The sequence below is a fragment of the Gymnodraco acuticeps genome, unplaced genomic scaffold, assembly GCF_902827175.1.
Source record: "Gymnodraco acuticeps unplaced genomic scaffold, fGymAcu1.1, whole genome shotgun sequence".
NCBI lineage: Eukaryota > Metazoa > Chordata > Actinopteri > Perciformes > Bathydraconidae > Gymnodraco > Gymnodraco acuticeps.
In genome coordinates, this window is record NW_022991180.1 from 3,741,348 (window position 1) to 3,764,819 (window position 23,472).

Sequence of the window (23,472 nt, forward strand, 5' to 3'; positions counted from 1 at the left end):
GACCAAGGGGTAGACCTAGGACCAGGTGGAGGGATTATATCTCTTCGCTGGCCTGGGAGCGCCTTGGGATCCCCCAGTCAGAGCTGGTTGATGTCGCCAGGGAAAAGAAAGTTTGGGGCTCTCTGCTGGAACTGCTACCCCCGCGACCCGACCACGGATAAGCGGGAGAAGATGGATGGATGGATGGATGGGTTTACAGTTTGTCATCCAGTGTATTTGTGAATGTCCAACAGCAGGACTGGTTAAAAGCATTGGAACATTGGATATAATTCAGTCAGCCTTCATTTAATTAGGTCCTCAGTAGCAGAAGGCACAGACATGGCTTTACAAGATAAATGGATGAGCACATTGAGGCGTGCGAGTGTAGGAAAGCACAGATAAACCATTTCTGTCATCTCATTCCTGGGAATATGATTACCTGTCTGAAATAATGTTGTCTGCTCGATGCTTCTTCTATCTTATCTGTTTCATTGGTAACATTGTCACATGTATTGGACTTTCATGATAGTGGCTCATAGTAAGCATTGGTTTTCGTTTAACTGACATCCACAATTGGAGAGATCACTGGGGAAATATTTTCAACAAAGAAGTAAATAGATATTCCAGAAACTTTAGGACATGACATTTGACCATCATTAAAACGTTTTCCTTTGAAGAAGTCACTGTAAACCCACGCTGCACTAGATCTAAGTTGGTCTAAATTCTTGCATGGATGCAAAATGCATCATTATGTCCAGAAAACGTTCAAATTGTTTACATTTTTGAAGCCACCAGCTGTTATATTCTGACCGTCTGTCTCTGTTGGTTGTTTCTAGCTAACCAGGTCTGTCACAGTCAAACTGATGGTTTACCACTGAGAACAAAAGGGTGAGTTATTGTGAAGAAAACCAGTGGAACTTCATTAGGCAGCAGGGTTCTGCATTATCATATTTCAAACATTTAAAAAACCTATTAAGTATTCAGCTGCAGCTGTTCTCAGGGGCGCACACTCGCTATTACAGAATAATCCTCGACTAAGTAAGGAAATCTCTCATACAACAAGTCCACACACACACACACACACACACACACACACACACACACACACACACACACACACACACACACACACACACACACACACACACACACACACACACACACACACACACACACACACACACACACACACACACACACACACACACACACACACTAATCTCACTCTGCTGTTGTCTTCACCTCCCACACAGTGATTTGATATAATTTAAACAGGATTAAGGATTTTAAAAACACTTATTTTTGTTTACAATCTCCTGTAAAACTCTCTACCAAGTTAGTATCTCAGTTCTCATTAGAAGTTTTTTTTTTCAGCTGAAAGTGTGTAAGCCGTTGCCAAGGTTCTGTGTTTTTTAGGAATGCTAATCATGTTTTTTGGGCAGTATCCTGATCCAAGTCCTTAAATATTTTATATTTTGCAATACCAGAGTAAATATTTTATATGTATGTAACACAGTGCTACGTTGAATACTAGATGCAGTGTAAGCATAAAAAGCTTGGATACAGTTTGTTTGACCGAACCATTTAATCTTCCTTTTTTTTAACAATCTTCACCTATCTTTTACACTAACTCAACACAGATATACAGATATTTTCTATACTATTCATTAAATGTTGATTGTCTGTTGGGTTCGTTGGAACATACTTTTGAGAGCTTTCACGGTTGTTCTAAAGTGTTTAACCAATTGCAGCGCCTGAAAAGCATGGCACTGGCGCAACTGTTGGACCTGTCTGCTGCATTCGACACGGTGAATGAAAATCAGATCCTCCTTCGCACTCTCCAAAAACTTGGAGTTTCAGGCTCTGCACTTTCCCTCCTCACCTCATACCTGAAAGACCGTACCTACAGGGTGACTTGGAGAGGGTCTGAGTCCGACCCTTGTCAATTAACTACAGGGGTCCCTCAGGGCTCTGTTCTTGGTCCCCTCCTCTTCTCCCTGTGCACAAACTCGCTCGGATCAGTCATTAGCCCGCATGATTTTTCTTACCACTGCTATGCTGACGACACCCAATTAATTCTGTCCTTTCCCCGCTCAGAGACCCAGGTCGTTGCACGCATCTCTGCTTGTCTAGCTGACATCTCTCAGTGGATGTCTGCTCATCACCTCAAGCTCAACCTTGACAAGACTGAGCTGCTCTTCCTTCCGGGAAAAGATTGTCCCACTCTTGACCTAACAATCAACATCGGCACCTCAGTTGTTTCCCCGACTCAGACTGCAAGGAATCTGGGTGTGACCCTAGATAACAACCTGTCCTTCACTGCAAACATCGCTGCTACAACCCGTTGCTGCAGATACACGCTTTACAACATCAGGAAGATACGTCCCCAGCTGACACAGAAAGCGACTCAGGTTCTGGTCCAGGCTCTCGTCATCTTACGCCTAGACTACTGCAACTCCCTCCTGGCTGGTCTACCTGCATGTGCCATCCGACCTCTGCAGCTCATCCAGAATGCAGCGGCTCGTCTGGTCTTCAACCTTCCTAAATTTTCCCACACTACTCCGCTCCTCTGCTCCCTTCACTGGCTTCCGGTAACTGCTAGAATCCACTTCAAGACACTGGTACTTGCTTACCATGCTGCGAATGGATCTGGCCCTTCGTACATCCAGGACATGGTTAAACCGTACACCCCAGCGCGTGCACTACGCTCTGCATCAGCCAAACGACTCGCTGCGCCCTCGCTGCGAGGGGGACCCAAGTTTGCATCGGCGAAAACACGTGGGTTTGCTGTCCTGGCTCCAGGATGGTGGAATGAGCTCCCCATTGACATCAGGACGGCAGATAGCTTGCACATCTTCCGGCGCAAACTGAAAACTCATTTCTTTCGACTCCACTTCGAGCGATAGAACTATTAACGAAGCACTTTTATACTAATAAAGGACTGGCTTATCTAAAGCCAGTTGAGTAGCACTTGAAATGTTTTTGCTCTATGAAGCCTGATGTACTTATATGATTCTGTTTTCTTCAAGTTGTATTTTGTTGGTCGAACGCACTTATTGTAAGTCGCTTTGGATAAAAGCGTCAGCTTAATGTAATGTAATGTAACTGTGGCTGAAATAGAAAGAAAGTCACTTTTGTAACTTATTTGCTGTCATATGGCCCGATATCTATGTCTTTTCCATTCTTTACTGTGTAGACCTGTTTTCATGCTTGTTATTTGATTCAGTGGACAGTGGTGAGCTTCATAAACCGCAGTGGTGCTGTGATTGAGTCCTGTGGGTTTGAGGTGAAGCCTTTGGTGAGAGATTGAAGAAGTCATGGGCGTTAAGGAAAGGGAAAGTGGCACAGCTGCAACACTGCAGACCCATGGCTGTCATATTTGTTCTGATGTCACAGCCTAAAGGTGCTGTCATGTCAAGACTAAGTCATGTCATTCTCACTAAAGTATACATAAGTGTGATATGCGATACTAATACATCCTATAATGTCTACTGTTAACCGATTAATAATAACATACGGTAACGGTGGCTTTTGCACAGTTTTATTGCATCTAGTGTTTTAAAAATGTCCCCAGTATTCACTTGTCTTTTCTCACTCCCTCACTCCCTCACTGAGATTTGGGGGGATGATGGTACATGATGATGTTGCTGGTAATGAATCTAATTTGGTTTCCTTCCATATTGCACAACCCTTTAGCCAAGTCCCTTTCCTGCACTTCAGCAGCTCCTCCACTGATTGCCTTGTCCAGAGGCAGCTTCTGCCCAAATGTCTGCCTCTTTCAGTCGATGTGTTTGCTCCACAGCAATTTTACTTTTCTGTGATCGAGTTTTCCTGCTGCAGGAAACTTGCCCTATATGCTCAGCAGTAATCCTCTATATCTTTGGTGTTCCTGCCTTATATTATCTGTGAACTTATTATGCCTTTCGGGCGCTTCATAGATATAGGTATAAGTATTTTCCTGTACAAAGCTATACTACTTAGACTTTCTAACCTCTCCATCATCCCTATCTTTGATATTTATATAACGCATATGACTGCACAAGCCAAAGAAAACCAACATTATCAACGTATATTTATGTTAGAAATTGTGAGCTACGGTATAGAAACGGTCTACTCGCCTTATTCTGCCTTATCTCTGGATGATTGTCTTCATTTACAGCAACATCATAGCACCTTTTAAAAGGTGTTCATACTGTAAGCTTAAATTATGTGTAGGCGGTCCTTTTTTTGTACTTAGCAGTTTTTGCTTGCCAGGTAAAGTAATAACTGTGAATACTGGACGGTTACAGCTTCCATTTGCAGGTTATGTATTGTTCATTTTGTGTAAGGGGACATTTTAGCACATGGACTTGAGTCACTCTGTCTTAACAACCTTTTTCCACCCACTTATGTGTTGTTATGTCCATACCTATATTATGCCCATAGTGAAAGCTAAAGGGGAAATAAGGCACTTTCCTAATCTTAAGAAACATTTCTTTGAATAATACTTTTAAGACCGACAATATTTTTTTGTTTTTTTCCCTCACTTCTATTTGTTGCTCCTCCCACCACAAAATGCCCTTGTTTTATTATCCTTCCTACTTCAGCTGCCAGAACACACAGTCCCATACCTGCTGGAGACAGTGTCCAGATGTATCTCTCCACTTTTTCTCCTGTGGCATAAATATATTTTTATGTGGTGGCTTTCGATTCATGCAGCTCTTCAGTCAACCCGCAGACATGTTATTCTGCGGTTGTGGAATGCATCGGTGGAAACAGTTCTGCATGGCTGCAATATTTATTACCTTCTATACACAATCCCCTCTCTTGGGACCCTTCATACATCTTAAAGTATACCTGCTACACATTCCTTTTTGTTGGCTATCATGGATTTAGCTGTAGGTGTTTATAACATGAAATCTTTTTCTACGGGAAACAAAACTTGGAAATAAAGAAATCACTACTGCTCAAATCTGGATGAAAAGAGTGTAGCTTCTTTACACAACATCATGATGCCATTTAAGAATAATTACAGGCAGTACAAATGACACTTTAGTGGTTTGCGCACAGCACTCAATTACATGTAGAAATACATGTTTTAAAACAGTCCATTTAAAAGCAAATAGTTTATTCAAGACATACTTGTATTGACTCCATTCCACTAAAAGTGTTGTTTTACCACTAAAGGTTATTGACTGGAACATGGCAGCACAAAGTGGAATAACACAATAGCAGAATATTATTTGGAAAAGGAAAATCTCCCTTTAATCAATGGTTTTTAGGCTTTCTAAGCGGTGCTGGTCGGTTAGTCTCAGCACTTTGTTCCAGACTGAAATATCTCTCTAACTGTTGTCGACTACCATTACATTTTGTACAGACATTCACTGTCTCCAATGGATACATCCAAATTGCTTTAATTATACCTTTTCGTTTTTACAAACCTATTGCCACCCAACTCGGTTTAAAACAGTCATGTTTACTTCACGCGCCATTAACAAATCAATATCTTTATATGTCCATTTATTTCATTTATGACCAAAAACCAATGACATTCCCACAGCAAAATGTCCTGTTTTCCATGTCAAAGGCTTTTCCAAGATGTTTAAGCTACAGCCACACAAATAAAAGGGAATAGGTTGTGCATTTTGTATTTCTCCCTCAAATGTATAAATAAATCCAGCTTGAAAGGAGCAAACACGTTCTCCCTTTCCGCTTTTGGTCTTCTTTCATACTACTTGGTTTACACAACCCCTCAGGAATTTTCCCTTCACAAAGTTAATGATAGAAATCAAGGTATGCGTCATAATAGCATGGTGATGAATTAATCAACTGTATCTTCTCAACACTGTATCTTAGACCTGTATCTGGATATGTGTCTGTTGATGTTGGACATTGAGCTGCTGTGACGCAAGTCAAATTTCAGACTTGATCTGACAAATAAAGTAATGTATCATTATTATAATAAAGGATTACAGATAGACAGTAAAGTATTTAGACTTCTTAGCTGAGCATTATCAGTGCTAATTGTCTGTCCTGACAAACAGACGTACCCTCTCAAGTTTTTTCACAAAGGTTTCAAAAGAGCCAACCCAACAAACACATGGGCCGTCATCTCTTCTCATCTTTCTTACTCATTGTTGTTCCGCTATGTCTAAAATTCTGTATTTTTGGTGCAAATGATTCTGAGCTGTAAGATGTACATTTCTCTTATCTCAAAACGCAGTTATTTTCTCTCCTAACCCTCTCCTTAGTTGTTCCCTGTCTGTCTCACAACCTCCCTTACCCACTCTTCTCTTTTCTTTCCTTAGCTCTACTTATTTTTCAACAGGACATCTATTAAGAGAAACTGGTCCTGGTATAAGGCATTGGGTGCATTATAACTCACAGATTCTAATTCTGTGTGATAAAGACTGCTTATAGAACGAGGGGGCATCTGTCCTGTGGATCCTTTCTCTGCTCCAGAGCTGCTCTGAACAGAAATGCACCATGTGTTGAACAGTCAGGGGTGAATTCACAAAGCGTGGTTTCCGGTCACTGATACCTCCATGAATTGCACATCACTTGCAACCACTATCTGTCGCAGAAGGCAGAGCAGGGGCAGAGAGATAGTACAAATTACATTTTTAGGTTGTGACTGTACAAGCTCTGACCAAAGAGTTGCAGAGGTATTACTCAAAACATATGGCAAGGAATTTAAACATGAGAGAGAGAAAACATATTTCGGATTCAATATCCATAAAAACAGCACTTAATGCCGCCATGATCAATGGACATACTGGACATAACGCCCCATGAATGCGCTTTAATTGCCACCATATCTCTGAGAACGCTAATGATTTCACTGTTACTAGGTGACTACTGGCGCTGATCATTAGGACCTTATGAATTGAGGCTTAATTGCGTAGCTAGGGCCAAATGTATGCATATTAGTCTTTACAATTAGCTTCTAAAAGCACAAATAGCACTGAGATGCTATTTACTTGGGGGTGCAATTCAAGCTTCATTATTTCTTGTCTGCAAAGGTTAAGCCACAACACCTTTGGTATAAGGGATTTGCAAACTAGAAGTATTTTCCATTCCTTTTCGCTTTACCAGGATGGAAAAAAGTTAGTTTTTCCAATATGTAATTCAGGAATTAAAGTATTGGTATTCATAATCTTGTGTGCTTTTTCTTTTATCTCCCAATTCATTATTCACCTTCTAATGCTAACATTTGATTCATTTCCAACTATAGCTATGCTTGAAACCCTCTTCCGATTTTAGGGGTCAAGGTGTCGGAAGATCTGATTGATGATTCTGGCTTTAATTAGTATAGCCTGTTTTAGTGATATCAGCAATTCTTTACAGGCTATGCTAATCTGTGCCAGAATTAGCAATGCAATTGGAACGGATGCATGTCTCCGTGACGTACACTGCGATGATTTTTGTGCCGCGGATGTTTTTGGAGTTTCTCTTTTTATGGTTTGGCTGGTTCTGAGTGATTGCTGAAACGCCCGTCTATCAAGGTGCAGGTCTGCAGACAAGATATCCTTTGAAATGACCAGAGTGGAGAATATGAATTTACAGTAGGTCTTTATGTGCTGCAGTCTTTTCTGAGACATCCAATGTGAAGGAACTAGATGAGTGTAAATGTCAAATATGATGTCAGTATCTCACTAACCCCTTACCTGTATTCTTCTTTCAACGTTGTTATTGGATAAGGTGGATAATTGATGTCAAAAAGTACCTGCTGTCATGTTCTGTTGTTCTGCTGCGATGTGAGAGGTGCCTAACCTGTAGAAACGTAATGTAATAGCATTCCAGTCCTTTTGGAAAAAGCTATTATCTCTGCAAAAGCTTGCTTGACCTTTATGATGATAAATGTATAATGTTATGTATATTCTTTACACTTCACATATGGAGCCCTCCAAAGACGCTATATATAGATTCATTCTATCGTTTTCATGTTTTATTCATTTTGGAAGTATTTTGAAGAATCTGTGGTAATCCTTCACAGTTCTATTACTACCATCATCGCCCATACATTCATTAGTTGCTTCGCTATATAGTCGTTTATTTTCTCAGGGTAGATTCAAAGACGATGCATAAACGTACTGGACCTTAGCTGTCAAGCAATGATGTAATATGTAAGAGCAGATCCTTGAGTTCCACGCATGTTGAAAACGAAAACAAAAGTGTGTCAGTAAGCTACACAGATTTATAAAAAGATGATATCAAGTTTTCAGAGTAGATGCTCATAGTGAATCTTCTGCCCAAAGTGACTGATAAATGTGTCATTTACAATTTAACGGTCGGGTGCAAAATCAATCAGCACTGAAATCCTAGAGCTAGAGTCTTTATTCCTGGCAGAGGATTTCTTACAGATCTTAGTGTATCGATCAAACTTATTGAAGGTATAACAGTTTGATGCTTGGGCTCACAATTGAAAAATGGTGCTTTAACTCTGGGAAAATGTTCCCTTTGTGTGACTTTTTTTTTTTATAACAATATTTGTATTGAAGTTTTCAAATATAACGAACATTACACATACATTACAAGGTCAGTCTAGGTGGCAGAAACAGTGTAATCAAATGATTAGGCATGTAAATAAACACAGGTCAGTATACAGATGATACAGGGATAACAAAGTACAGAGATCTGAAAGAATATGACGTGGGCTACTACACTTTATAATCTTATGCCCGTTGCCCCGGTCTTTGGTTTTATTGATCATTACCAAGATTATTTTTCAAAACCTCCATGAAGCACCCCCAGATATGTTCAAACACGAGCCAGCTTTCCTTTGGTAATGTATGTTATTTTTTCTAAAGCCCATTGTGTGACTTAATGAAACGGCTCCAGGCGTAGATGGAGCACAGTGTGATCGGAGTGATGCTGAGATACAGGTGAGCTGCCTGGCTCTCAGGGACTGGCATTCTGCTCTGGCCTTTGATTGGCAGGGGAGCAAATGGCACCAACATCTGCAGGTATTAGGATCAGATGCTAAAAAAAGACACACTCACACAGAGACAGACACATAACATTTGTGAACACACACTTAAGCACACATGCATTGTGTGTGACTGGCCTCAGATGTACCCTCCAGCCCTCTCTGTTTGTCTGGCTCCGAGCAGGAATATCAATCCAGCGGTTTAGGCTTCATTTTGAAGCAGCCGGTAGAGGGAATGTGCTCTCGTTAGCATAATCACTTTTTCTCATGGACGTCCTTTAAAGCTTAATGTTTTAAGTCATTCGTCATTAGTCATTATTTAGCTTTCACGAGGGACATGAATAAGTCTCTACATCTTGAGCTCACACACACAATTTACACTGAATTTGGAACATGCTCAAGACTCAATGTAATTGATTCTGTTTTTCCGGTGTACTCTACTGCCCACTGTGTCATGTTATCTATTCTACATCTATGTTGATGAATCATCTGTTCTTATGGCAAACGGCAATTAACTTTCATGTTTAAGATCCCATCAATCTTGTCCTGCTGTGTTTAAAACACTAATGTGGCTGTTTAAATTAGACGCACAGAGCATTCGACTTTACAGAAAGCCAATGATTGCATTACTTCCCCCGTTACATCAGCTTAGGCCAAACAAAGTTAATGCTCTCAATTATTATTATCCCTGTCCGTCTTTTGTCTTCTTTATCAGCTCATCAAAGGAAACAATATTGGAATTTTTGGGCTAATTATGTTAATGTAACTTTGGAGAAACTAAAGTAATTGGTTTAACTTTTAATGTCTTAATATCAGACCAAATGCTTTTCTTTTACATTATTGTACCCCATGTTGTGTGTTTATGGATAGATCTAAGTGATTTTTATAGTTTGCATATCAATGTGACATTCCAGACCCACACCTTCCTCCTCTGTCTGTTACTTTTAATTCTCCTTACAGTGATAAACCCGGTGTAACCTTGTCGATAACATCCCCGCTGAATCCTGCCCATCAGCAGAGAGAAGGAGAACGGAGTAAAGTGCAGGGCCCCTTGAGGTCACCTCTGCAGTGTTATACTCCAGAGCACCAGCCCCCTCCATTTAGCAAAGCAATTTGACTCATTACCTTCCTCCTCTCCAAACTGTATGCATGGAAAGTGTTATGCCTGAGCAGCTACTGTATAGGCTCTTAAGCTTCCTTACTTTATGAGGCTCCCGCTATGTGTGTGGGTGCATGAGCGATCGCACACGCTGAGGAGCGCTGCCTCTGTCTCCAAACATTGATAAGACGCTCCGAGGGGGAATTTCTCTATTTTGTATCATTGCCCGAAGCAAAAAAATAAACTATAATGCTAGAGTTACATTTTCACTTTTCATTTGCAGTAAATCAAGACGAGAACATATGATAAGTAATTGGAATGCCAGTAATTTGCCAGTGCATTGAGGAAAACATGAATCAGAGTTATTGTTGACGATGGAGTTGCTGGGTTCTGCGGCGGCGGGCAACATATTTAACTCTCTGCTGTGTTTGCCAGCTCCTTTGGATTTGCACAGAATATATTGCACTGATTCTGACAGTGAAAGATTTTTGAGAACGTGATGAAACCAGCGTGTGATAAGAAGAGATACATTCTGTCTTCAGAGATGTTCAATGCCGTCTATACTGAGACATCAGGCATTGTTTAAAATCAATAAGCAGGACTGTGCGTTTTGTATCAAGGCAATGAGGTTCCTTATTTGTCAGGTATTTAACATGTTATCGAAATGTATCCACTCACCATTCTGTATTAGCGGTAAAGCTTAAATAATGTATCTATTAGTCAAGAAAATGAGGGTGAATAATTCAAATAGCTTTTAGAGCAGAAAGCAAGCTTCTACATTTTGAGAATGTGTTGATTTTCTTTATCTTCTGAGACAGTAAACACCATTTATGTAAAATAAGTAGTTAAGGGAGTCTTGGTTGGAGATAACAAACAATTTGAAGTGGATTTTGTCTCCGGTGAAATCACAATTTTCTATTACACGGAATACACAGCATTCTCTTAAGCCTGTGTCATGTTCAAAATAACTTGCTTTAAAGCAGAAGACAGATAATAAAATGTTGCTTGCATCGTTAATCAACAGATTTTATTGAAATTACAATAAATGTTTATGCTGTGTTATATGTTCATTTAAAATTGTCATGTTCTGTTAATCTTCTAGTCCATTATACTGGCTCTGTTCATGTCTTTAAAACTATGAGATTGTCAAAAGGATGGAAATGGCAGTTTTTGCCTGATGTAGAAAAAATGCGACTTTAATGGAGCTTCACTTCCTAATGTAAAATATATTTTTAATTTCACAACAAATTGAAGCCCTGCTGCTCCTTGTCCATCAGCTAAGCTAACTGGCAGTGTGATTTGTGAGGTGCAATAATGCTCACAGTTACTTTCCCTGTGAATGATTGGAGCCAAGAATACCACCCTGTCCAGCAGTTAATGACAGTCCATTGATTCAGACCATCCCCTTTTAGCTGAAAAGAAAAAGCCCTCCAGAGGATTTTTCTTCCCTGGAGATGCTTATGTAAGTCACAGATTTCGTTAGCTAAATGCATGTAGTTTAAGTGTCTCTCTTGGGACATAACCAGCAGAGCGTTACCGACTTATTAGCCTTAACAGACCCTACATCAAAAGTCCACTCAACATTTGATTTGCAGGCGTGTGCTGCCTGGTTTATTTGCAAAAGCTAACATTGTGTTAAAGTGGATTTGTATGCCCAGTCAAACATGTCTGCTCTCCAACATTTCATTCCCCCAGTGAGACTGAGGTCAGTTCGAGCTGGCTGGGGTCTGAATATTCATGATCAGTTCAAAGTACTGTTGGAATTGGATACAAATTCATTTTTTCAGGTGGAATTCAGCTCATTTAGAAGCACTCATTTGATTTGATTTAAAAGCCAAGATTTAAAGTGTGGATTATTTCTCTTCCCAGTGGATTTCAGCAGCAAGGCTTTAACCAGTCTCTAACATCTCTTGAAATGTCTCCATTGTTACTTTGAGGAAACGGCAGCGTCTTAAGAAAAAAAAGACAATTATCTTCCAGCTCTCTCTGCTGTAATACACTCTCCTGTCCATTACTATTCCTCCTCTGTCTTCTTTTCACCTTCCTACCTTTGTACAGTGTACTGTACGCCGCGTCAGAAATAACCTTACAGATGCACTTGCATCCATATTTGCAAATCCACATAGCTGGCAGATGGCACGGAAAGCCTTATATCAGCATTATAGGGTGAGGGACTGAGTTTTTGGTCAGCATCCAAAACTGAGGGACACAAAGTCCTGCAGTATGAGGCAGAGGTAAAAGCTATTGAGGAAATCAAAAGCTACTGTAGGCCTTGATAGTGATGAAGAAGAGAGAGGTCTGAGTTCTGACTGCATTCAGTTCAAACTTCTAACTTTCCAAAGTTACAGCATGGAGCATAAAAGATGCACCTTAAATGAACTCCAAATGGATTTTCTTTACCTCCCCGGCCTTTGTGATGGGTCGATCTGTGCACACTGTGAGAGACTGTGGAGCCACAGGTCTCATCTCATAAACTGTTCATACAAATTATAGATTTTACCACCCTGGTGTTGAAACAACCCCATGTTTTACAGTATTATTTAAGAGGTGCAGTTATTTTTTACATTTCCATAGGATTGTATGCCTCTAATGATTGTATGCTACTAGCTACTTATACTACTTCTACCACATTTAAGGGAAATATTGTACTTTTTACTTGTGTACATTTATCTTGGTTTCCATTAAACAATCAGTCTATAATGTTGCACTGATATAAGTGAAATTACCCAACATAATATTCTTATATCTATTAGTTAAAATGTGTTCCATCTCAACCAGCTACAACATTAAAATGCATGTTACTACATCAGTAAAAATCATATAATACATGATAAAAATAACACTTTGGGGCCATTCCACTGCAATAAGATGGCTTTTACTTTTGATACTTATATTGCTGATAATAACTATGCACTTCTTATAATTATGAAATTTGAAAGGCTCGTTGATCATAGTGTGCTCTTTCTGAACAGAAGGTCAGAGTTTGCCTTCATTGCCTTAAGCGTAATTTGCTGACCCCTGGCACATTTTATCTGCAGCGATAAGAAGTGTTTTGCTCCTTTTCAGGTTAAAATGAAACTGAAATGTCTGTTCTTCTTGCTCTCTTAAAAAAAAAGAGGAGCCTTGTTGTGGAATATTTTCCAAGGCCCATAACTTTGACCCAGTGTATCAGTTCAAACTGTCCTGACTGAGCACAGGCACCTGTAACCTTGGCTGCTGTGCTCTCAGTGTTTTGTCTCCCTGTTCCTGCCTGTTGGCGTCAGCTGATAGAGGTGTTATCATTCTATCTTGTTATGCAGCATGTTGATGATGCTCTCTGAACTAGCTAAATACATGGGTCTGGGGTAGAGTTCTTCAGAATTGACGTGGCAACTCTACCGTGAAGTCAGAACCTCTGACTCTTGGACTTGTGATGTGAATCCTCCGGCCGTTAACTCCAAATAAACCATCATGTGTTTGACATCAAAGCTACTGCTCCTACCGTGTCTCCTTCCTGAGTCGGTGACTCCCACTGCATAGCTACACAGAAGTTTCCTCTACAAGCCTGTTCACGTTTATAAAGCACAACAGAAGAGCACATTCCCATCTACTATGCAATCAATCCAATTTACTAGCAATGAAACAACCCGTACGACTAACCGGCAAATGTATTTCTGTCTTGATTTCCTGTCTCTTCCAGTTTCCAGCTTGTGTTGGTGTGTCGGCTTGCCTGCACTGCAATATCATAGGCCATTGAAAATCTCCTTTTAAGCCAGACCAGCAGCAATGAATAATGTCTGGCTGATTCGTCTGCTGCACCTGCTGCTGATCGAGACAAAAAGCAGAGGCGATGAGCTTTGATCTGATGTGAATTCTGATGGCCACCTCTGTGTGTGGTCATCGACAGAGAGACGCCTCAGTGACATGGTGTTAATGGCTTTACTAAGACAGCATAATGCAAAAGTCAATGCCTCAGGGCTCCGGCCGGACAATTCTAATGAATTTGCAGCTTCATTATAGCCGAGAGCAATGAGAATGACAAATATGTCTCAATGTTAAATTGAGATTGCCTGTGATGATTTGCTTTAACAGCTTTAATCAAACATATGGCATGAGGTGATGATAGTCACTAATATTTAAAATTATTTCTTCACACCTCCAACCCATCTGTGTCTTTGATTCAGCATTTCTAAATTCAAATGTCTCATCTTGTCACACTATACAGTAGATGTATGACTGTGACATACTTTACTAACACTTTGGGAGACTATGGTTGTGAACAGCAAAAGTTGATAAAAGCAGTGGGATTTCACAACATTCAGGAAGGAAGAGAGAAAGAGACAGGAACAGAAGTAGGATGTTTAAAAAGCAGGTGCAGATCAAAAGAAAGCTTCTAAAGTTGAGAGATAAAAGAATGAGCTAGCTGACTTCCTAACTGTACCCCTTGCCTTCAGGATATGGGTGTCCCTGTGAAGTCATATTTCATGGTGTCTGATAAATGTATTAACCCCCCAAAAATGCAAAAACGTTTTAGATAGATCCTTTTTTTCTATATCTACCATAGAGATGATGCTATCCTCTGTCCAAGATGATGATGCAGAGTCTGATTCATTGATCAAAAAATCGATAGATAATAACATCTTTAGCCATTTGTCTTAGTAATAGTCTTGCTGTGACAAAAGCTCTGTCACCTGGAGGGTAAGAGGAATAATGACACAAGAATTGGCTCATATTGAGCAACGACACATCTACCGGTCTTGACCGGATAGAGGACTGAATATTCACATTAGCTGCAGCTGGAAATGACTGCAGGATGATTGGCAGGTCTGTTTTCCTCCCTAACATTGTGATGTACTGTATGTGTGTTTGTACAACCCCAGACTTTAAAGGTCATATCCTTGCCATCACACGTAATCTGTAAAACGGTGCCTGAACTTTGACTAAATTTTACATAAAGCTGCCCTAATTGAAATGAAATTCAAAAGACCACAAACCTGACCTATACGCTTGGTGTTTATGCTTTCGGTTATATCTGAATATTTAAGTGTTGTTACAAACTCACTAGGGATGAGGAAGGTAACACACACCAGATGGTTTTGGTAATAATTATAAAAGGGTTTAATGGTTAACAACAAAGGTGTACAATAAAAAAGAGAACAAAAAATAGCCTAAGCCAAACAAAAGGAGCCAAAAGGGCGCAGTTATGCTGCTAAATACCAGAAGAGGACTCTAAAGGTGAGCCTAATCACGCAGCTGTGATCACTAACAATCACCACTAATAGATGGAGGCTGCGGGGAAATGCAGCTAACAAGGGGGACAAATAAAACACTACTCTAAGCACAAAACACACGCTACTCTAAACACACATCACCACACGCTACTCTAAACACACATCACCACACGCTACTCTAAACACATAACTAAACACCCCAATCCCACAACGCTAACACAGTTCAGAAGAGTCAAATACAATCTACTAGTTTTATGTGTCCACACAGGAACAAGATGAGTGAGGCGTCTGATAGCAACAGAGCCCGAGTGATAGCTGTCCCCAGGCTTTGTAGCGTAATCTCTCGCAGGTGTGCGCTGAGATGGCCCGGGGATTGGAGCGCGCCGGGCCCGGTGTGCTCCAATCAGTGTCTTCAGGGCGGAACCCGGAGTTGGTAGCCAGTCACCTTGAAGCAATCACACAGCTTATTTACATGACAGGTTAGCAAAACGGTATTAACAGGACCGGAGAGGCAACAGCCGTCACAGTTGTATACAGCAGTGATTAACAGTTTGTTTGCATACTACAGCCTTGAATATTCATAATGTGTTACAGTGTTTAGAGACATACTTTGGTTTGTTGTTGTTTGTCTCATCTCATCATTTTCCAACATAAGCCACAAATGTCCTCTGTTTGGGTGGCCAATACTTGGCATAACTCAGACATGACTAAGCCAAGACATGTTTCTCAACAAACTGTGGTTTGAAACCATCAGTAAGTGGCTCTGTAGTTACACAGTAAAGTCTCTTTGTGTGCTAACACAATAAGAGGACCAGGACAGTGGTGTAACAGACACCTGGCCTGGAAGCCAAACATAGCAGGTCATTTGTTTGTTCACAAACTTAATACAGGTCGCATGTGCTCTGTAATATCACCAAATTAAATTCCCAACTGGGTAAGTGGAGGAGAAGGCCATAAAATGTGTCTTTACTCACGCAGGCCGGAAATCTGCCTTCCAAATGGCTCTGTGGATAATTTAAGGTTCACAGCAATAAATGTCTCACATGGCAGTATTTCATTAGGCGAGGCACTCGGGTTATAAAATGCTTTGATTCCGTTGTCTCACCTCCCACAGTTAAAACACTATTTCTTCCTTCTCCGGAAACCTTATCTCAATGTGTCCTCAACACCTGAAATGTACAGAGAGCTAACACTGATTGTATAACGAATCATCCAAAAAGGGCTACAAAGCACCCGCCAGCTGAGAAACTGACTGAGAGTGTCAGCAAACCATAAAGGACATAATATAAGGAATTAAGTGGCATTTTCTTTTCAATGCAGCGCACAGTCTCCTGATCCTCTGAAGCCTTTCCTGGGTGTCCTCAGAGAAAGCTCCTTTAATGGGTTTTCACTTTTATAAGAGTAGCTTTCAATCTAGCGCCCTGGAACACTCTCAATCTGAATTTGAAGTGATGCCATGGTGTGAGGGCTGGCTCACATTTGGGGAAGTCTTCCATTATTCTGGCTGAGTGAGGGGAGTTGTTGAAACGTGGCATACAGAGAGTCGTGATGTTCAGTACGGAGCTGTCTCTATAAGATAACTTGTTTCTATGACTCTTAAAGAAACATTTCCTGTCATGAATGTGTCTGTAGGTAGACTCTGTCTGTGACTGAGCTGCAGGTAATCCTTTCTCCTTGTTGAACTGTTGTCTGTGTATTTAAACGGATGATTTTAAATGTATTGGCAATGTTCACCTCTGATAGACAGCTATGGCAGCTACGGTTTGAAGGTCTCCTGCTTGTCATTCTTCATCTATATCCTCTGCCTGTTGCACTATATAATTTACATGTATATTTTGAAGCAAATTATAACTGACGAACTGATTTTGACAGATTATTAAGTATACCTTCTACATGTCGTACTTGTCTTGTTAAATTAGAGCTATCGCTAATTTGTAACAGCTGTCATCGCTGTAATCGATACACTGAGTCATATTTGTCAGGATTTGTAACAAGTGATTATTATTTTGAAGGGTGATTGTGCCAAATCCTCTTTAATGTCAGACGATCGCTCTGCATTTTGATGTGGAGTACTTATTATTCAACTGATGGGGTTTGGGTGTCATAGACTAAAATGAATACCTTTTTCTTACTAATGAGCCCACAAAAGACAGGATAATTCTGACTGTCATCTCCTGTTGAGCAATTAGGCTTAAAGTCTAAAAAATAATAACCTGGTGTCATGATTCATTATCGCCACAGTGTTTGTTCGTGTAAATGTGTGCCCGCATTTCTCACGTGCCGTCTGATTGACTGCATGTTTATTATTTTTGGTTCAGCCTTTTCTGAATATGTTTGAGCTTCATCACCTGTAGACAGCACCGGGGGATTGTTGTTTTTGTTTGTCCTGTCACTTCAAAGACTTCACAATCTTAATTTGCCTTGAACAACTGTATTTCTTTGCCTTTCTGATGAAATATTTCTGAATTACTCTGAAAGACAGCTTTAAAATAAGTTTCAGGGGGTAATAATAACAGAAAGTAAAAAAGTTGGAGGCACGGATTTGCTGCTTGATCAGATGAGTCTCAGTTCTATTATTCAGCTTCTGTCTCCGTCATTATTCTGATAAAAGGAGAAAAAGGCATCCTCTTAATAGATAGTGAAGGCAAGGACTCTTCATTGTGATGCATCTTGGGAGCAGTTCTGTTGGATCTCCAGACGTTTTAAAGGAAGCTGCTTACTGTATGTTTGAAAAAGGGTTCTGCATTCAGTTGAGATAATGACTCTCAATGGATAGAAAGAGTTACCAGATAAAGCAGTAGCTACAGGAAGTGAAGAGAATCGACTGTTTGTTAAGCGCCACACCTCCTGTCAAGTTTTACTTTACTCACACAGGCAGTTTACAGTAGTAATAGTGACAGGTTTACCACTGCTTACTCTAGCTTACAATGGGAACATTCCACATAGTGACAGGGTTTTTTACAAATACAACCTTTAGACACATCAAATGTTAACGACTTGAGCCTTGGCCTTGGAAGTCAAGCTAGAGCTACACACGGACAATATTGCAGCTTAAATTAGAGACAAATCTCTTTAAAGGGGACTCATTTTCAGATGCATACTTTTTGGGTTTCTAATAGTGCTTTGACACACATTGTTTTTCTCATAATATCATGAAATACCTGAACTGACATGTTTCGGCTCTTGTCTCTTTAAACCGTCCTTCTTCTTCTTTGCACATTGAAATGTTCCCATAATTGAAAAGCAAAGCTTCTGATTCAACACACGTACTTTGTTGGATGTAAAAACAACTAAATGTTCTTCACTCCAACAGCAATTACTCCCACTTTACCTCTCATCTCTGAGTCTCATGTTACCCTCAGTGCGCAGGGAGCAGGACAGAGCGGTGAAGCCAGGTGGAACCGGCTGTAATTAGACTGTAGAGAGAAATGATGGACACGCAAAGCAGTCACACACAATTTACCCCAGAGGAGAAGATACATTCACTGCTGCCTTTTCCACCCCGCCAGCCCATTCAAGTGTTACAACCACATAATCATCTCCCTCCATTATAGGTCATAACTTGTTTTTATGTGCTTATCATGTGTTTCCTTTTACCTTAACTGACCTTTTTTGGCTCCCACATCCTTATGTTATGCCTCGTTACCTACTTGCGTGTTCTCTTTCATATTATTTCTGTCCTCAGCTGCTGCAGCCTGGTCGCACTTTTTCGTTATTTTTCCTTAATTTTTCTCTTAGCATTGAGTCAAATGGATTGCGACACAAACACAAGGCAAACAAACAGCATATTTTGGGGTTATTTTTGTCTCACTTATGATGCTATCATTGCCATCACCCTGGGCAATATAGTTTGAAATCACCTTTTTCCCTAAAGATTATTACTCATGATAATGGGTAGTTTCACTTTGGCATAGTGCCTCTTGGCATACACTCTTGCGCTGTATTGTCTCTTTCCAAACTGTGTGTTTTCACATTTGAACAGCTTGGCTATCCATCACGCATGTCCGTGTTTGTCTGTCTCCAGGGTAGAGATGATTTATTATCCCGCTGGAAATTACTGTGCTGATGCTGTTGATTAAAAACATCCCATCTAGAAATTGTAGGAAGATAAATAAAGACTAAGCAGTATTTTTTTATTCTGTACAAACCAAAACACATTTTACTTAGATGTGTTTTTGTAATGAATGAAAGCGACACTCAGCCAAAGACAATTTGGCTCATTTCCTTTTCTGTCTTAGTCTTACTCTTACAGTTTTACCCATGTAGTATGCTAAAACCTTATTAGGAATTGCACCCAAATTGCATCATCTTGAAGGAATCATCAAATTAGTTTTTAACAAACTATCCCTTAATACACTTTCTTTTCCATATTTAATGTTAACATTACCATTAGTTTTCAGATGAATATTGAAAAAGAAAGGATTAGCTGGTCCAAGGGATATCTAAGGCTCTCGAGGAGTTCGAAGTGGAATAGATGAAAGTACAGTTACTAGTGGAGAGGAAATCAAAAGTTTCCTATCTTGCAAAATTAAAACAAACACTTGAAGTCGCCACAAGAAGCAAACAGCCACCACAATGTGTTTTCAGAGAGGAGAGAAAGTCAATATAGTGCTGACTATGACGTCCTCTAGTGAGTATTGATGAATTCCTCACCGCCAGTAAAGGTTGGATTTAAAAGCATACATTCATTGACAAAGCTAATGCAATCACACTCTAAATGTGTAACATGCGTCACCTTTGTTTCATTGCACAGAACAATAGAGGACATGACCACACTGCCCTCAGTGGCAGCTGCAGCTCTGACAGCGTATACCGTTTCCTTTCCAAAATGCTTATTTATTGATACAATGTAAAATACACATTCAAGGAAAAGAAAGAACCTTATTGTGATGGTAATAATATAGTGATGGTTGGTTGTTTGTTTGACCGCTTTGGTCCTGCTGAAATATCTCAACCATGAAATGGATTTACATGACATTTGGTTTATTCACGGTCTCTTAGGAATGAAACCAATTGACTTAGTGATCCCCTGACTTTTCTTCTAGTGTTGCCATTTGACTGAGTGGATTGTCGGTAAAAGCCATGAGATGGATTAAAAAGACTCTCGGTGTAGTGCCATTATCAGGTCAATATCTCAATGTTGGTGTATGGTTAACTCAGATGATGAACAAAAACAAAATGGTATCTGTTAAAAACCAGCATGTAAGCATGTTGACATTAGCATTTAGGTTAATGAGCCTCAGTTCAGCATCTGTTAAAGTCTTTTTTTTTTATGATGTGTTATGTAGTTATAGATACAATGTTCTGATAAGCAAAACTATATTAAAGACACTGATTTCTGAACAGTTTTCTTAATACAGTTCTTTCCTCATAAGTCAGTCGCACATATTCTGAATAATCTATTCTGAAAATATGTATGCAACGTTTTGTCTGTGCTGGGACCCTGTGTCTGTGTGTGCTGGAGTGTGTCAAAGCAACAAGGAGAAAAACAAAGGTTCAGAGTCTGGTTTTGACAAGTCTTGGCTGGTGTTATTTAATTTGGCATGCCACATTTAGCTTTGAAGAGTGCAGTTTTCAAAAAACAATACTTTAGCAACAAGTGTCCAAAGGTTCCTGCAGACTCTGTTATACGATGCTGCTTCAGATGTTTATCCCTAAAATAGATTTTTGATACCTATGTTATTACATTTGAATTACGTTTTTTATCAACTTCCCGAGAAAAATAAAGAAACTGTTATCCACTTTCTTTTCTTTTGAAGATTGAGTGAGAAACATATAAGACATGTAATTTGGGTTTTGCCACCATAGATAACAGTGGGCAAAAGATCCCATAGATTGATTTTAAGGATACAATTAATTGCAGCTGCTGAGGACCGTTGATTCTTCCTCACCCATTTGTGGATGATGAGGAAGGGTGAGGTTAGTTGGATGATGCTCTATCATCCGTGACCAAATAAACCCAGCAACCTGGATGTATTGGTCGGATAAAGATGATGATGAGTTTGATTGAACTAGCATTTGGAATTGCTTTTCTCATTTATTTTCTGGTTGGGTCAGTGGAAGTTAATTAATTTCCCTTCACGTGATTTTATCGTTGGCACACAGACACCTTTTGGGGTGGGTTTCACAGATAGTACTTTTTAATCTTGAAATGGCTTCCAATGTCATTCATCCAAACCTATTTAAATTGCACCTAAATTAAAAACTGTAAAGATTTATATTCAAAAAAATAGTTTATAGCTTGAAATATTCTAAAATAAGACCTAAAAGCTCAATTCTTACTGTAATTAGACAATGAGACAATGTGGTTTTTGTATACAAACATAAAGTACCATCATTCATCCCCAAGATAATTATTCATACACACAAAAGCAGAGAGGAAGACTGACAGTACGACACTGAGGTGGTCCTCGGTGTGAAAAACACCAAATAAATACTCTGTAACATCCCAGTAAACGATCAATTCTCGTAGTGTCGAGCAATATGTACTGTGTGCACAAACAACATTCAAGATCACTCTCTGCTGAATGTGTCCCAACGTGTGATTCAAAACAAACACTGTGCAGACGGCCTGTGATAGCGGAGGAGGTGAGGGAGTGCTGCATGGGAAACGCTTTAAAAATGTAACATGAATGCAGTTTGAAACACAGATCCCATCAAAGCCACCTGCTGTAGTCAGTTGCTTCTGATCAATGAAATGTCATCCAACCTTATCCCCCCTCCATCTAACCCCCCTGAAAGAGTAGTGGTATCACTCCACAAATTCCTCAGCTGAGGGCAATTTAGAGACAGATTGTCAGAGTCGGAGGAGCGCAGAGAGACAGGAACAGGGTGATGTGAGGACTGGCCAAAGGAAAACCTACAAGAGGATTCAATAAACAGTTTACAAAGAAAGTTTTAGCAGTGTTTCTATTTGTGATTAGTGGGGCATCTTATTAATATAAAGAGATTTTCTTTAATAACAATTCCTATACTGTGAGTTTGAGGCTCATGTATCAGCTGGTACTCTGTTTCCCACACAGGTGAAATCATTTTGTTTTCAGACACATTCCTCTTTGTACACACAAAATAATTTAATGAGAAGAGGTTAACATTATACAGTGGGGCAAAAAAGTATTTAGTCAGCCACCAATTGTGCAAGTTCTCCCACTTAAAAAGATGAGAGAGGCCTGTAATTTTCATCCTAGGTACACTTCAACTAGGAGAGACAGAATGGGGGGAAAGAATCCAGGAAATCACATTGTAGGATATTTAATGAATGAATTGGTAAATTCCTCGGTAAAATAAGTATTTGGTCACCTACAAACAAACAAGATTTCTGGCTCTCACAGACCTGTAACTTCTTCTTTAAGAGCCTCCTCTGTCCTCCACTTGTTAACTGTATTAATGGCACCTGTTTGAACTCGTTATCAGTATAAAAGACACCTGTCCACAACCTCAAACAGTCACACTCCAAACTCCACTATGGTCAAGACCAAAGAGCTGTCAAAGGACACCAGAAACAAAATGGTAGACCTGCACCAGGCTGGGAAGACTGAATCTGCAATAGGTAAGCAGCTTGGTGTGAAGAAATCAACTGTGGGGGCAATTATTTGAAAATGGAAGACATACAAGACCACTGATAATCTCCCTCGATCTGGGGCTCCACGCAAGATCTCACCCCGTGGGGTCAAAATGATCACAAGAACGGTGAGCAAAAATCCCAGAACCACACGGGGGGACCTAGTCAATGACCTGCAGAGAGCTGGGACCAAAGTAACAAAGGCTACCATCAGTAACACACTACGCCGCCAGGGACTCAAATCCTGCAGTGCCAGACGTGTCCCCCTGCTTAAGCCAGTACATGTCCAGGCCCGTCTGAAGTTTGCTAGAGAGCATTTAGATGATCCAGAAGAGGATTGGGAGAATGGTCAGATGAAACCAAAATAGAACTTTTTGGTAAAAACTCAACTAGACGTGTTTGGAGGAGAAAGAATGCTGAGTTGCATCCAAAGAACACCATACCTACTGTGAGACATGGGGGTGGAAACATCATGCTTTGGGGCTGTTTTTCTGCAAAGGGACCAGGACGACTGATCCGTGTAAAGGAAAGAAGGAATGGGGCCATGTATCGTGAGATTTTGAGTGACAACCTCCTTCCATCAGCAAGGGCATTGAAGATGAAACGTGGCTGGGTCTTTCAGCATGACAATGATCCCAAACACACCGCCCGGGCAACGAAGGAGTGGCTTCGTAAGAAGCATTTCAAGGTCCTGGAGTGGCCTAGCCAGTCTCCA

The 23,472-nt window shown here is 40.2% G+C and overlaps 1 protein-coding gene across 7 annotated transcripts in view; it reads left to right on the forward strand.

Annotated features, from left to right (window-relative positions):
• The window catches only part of chrm3a (cholinergic receptor, muscarinic 3a), a 91,272-nt gene that overhangs the window by 32,720 nt on the left and 35,080 nt on the right, over window positions 1-23,472 (forward strand). Inside the window, exon 3 of one of the 7 annotated variants that reach the window (XM_034238094.1) lies at window positions 816-867. The exons of the other annotated variants lie outside the window; for them this stretch is intronic. The gene's annotated coding sequence lies outside the window, so the exon portion shown is untranslated. The remainder of the gene's footprint in view (window positions 1-815; window positions 868-23,472) is intronic. 7 annotated transcript variants of the gene reach the window in all.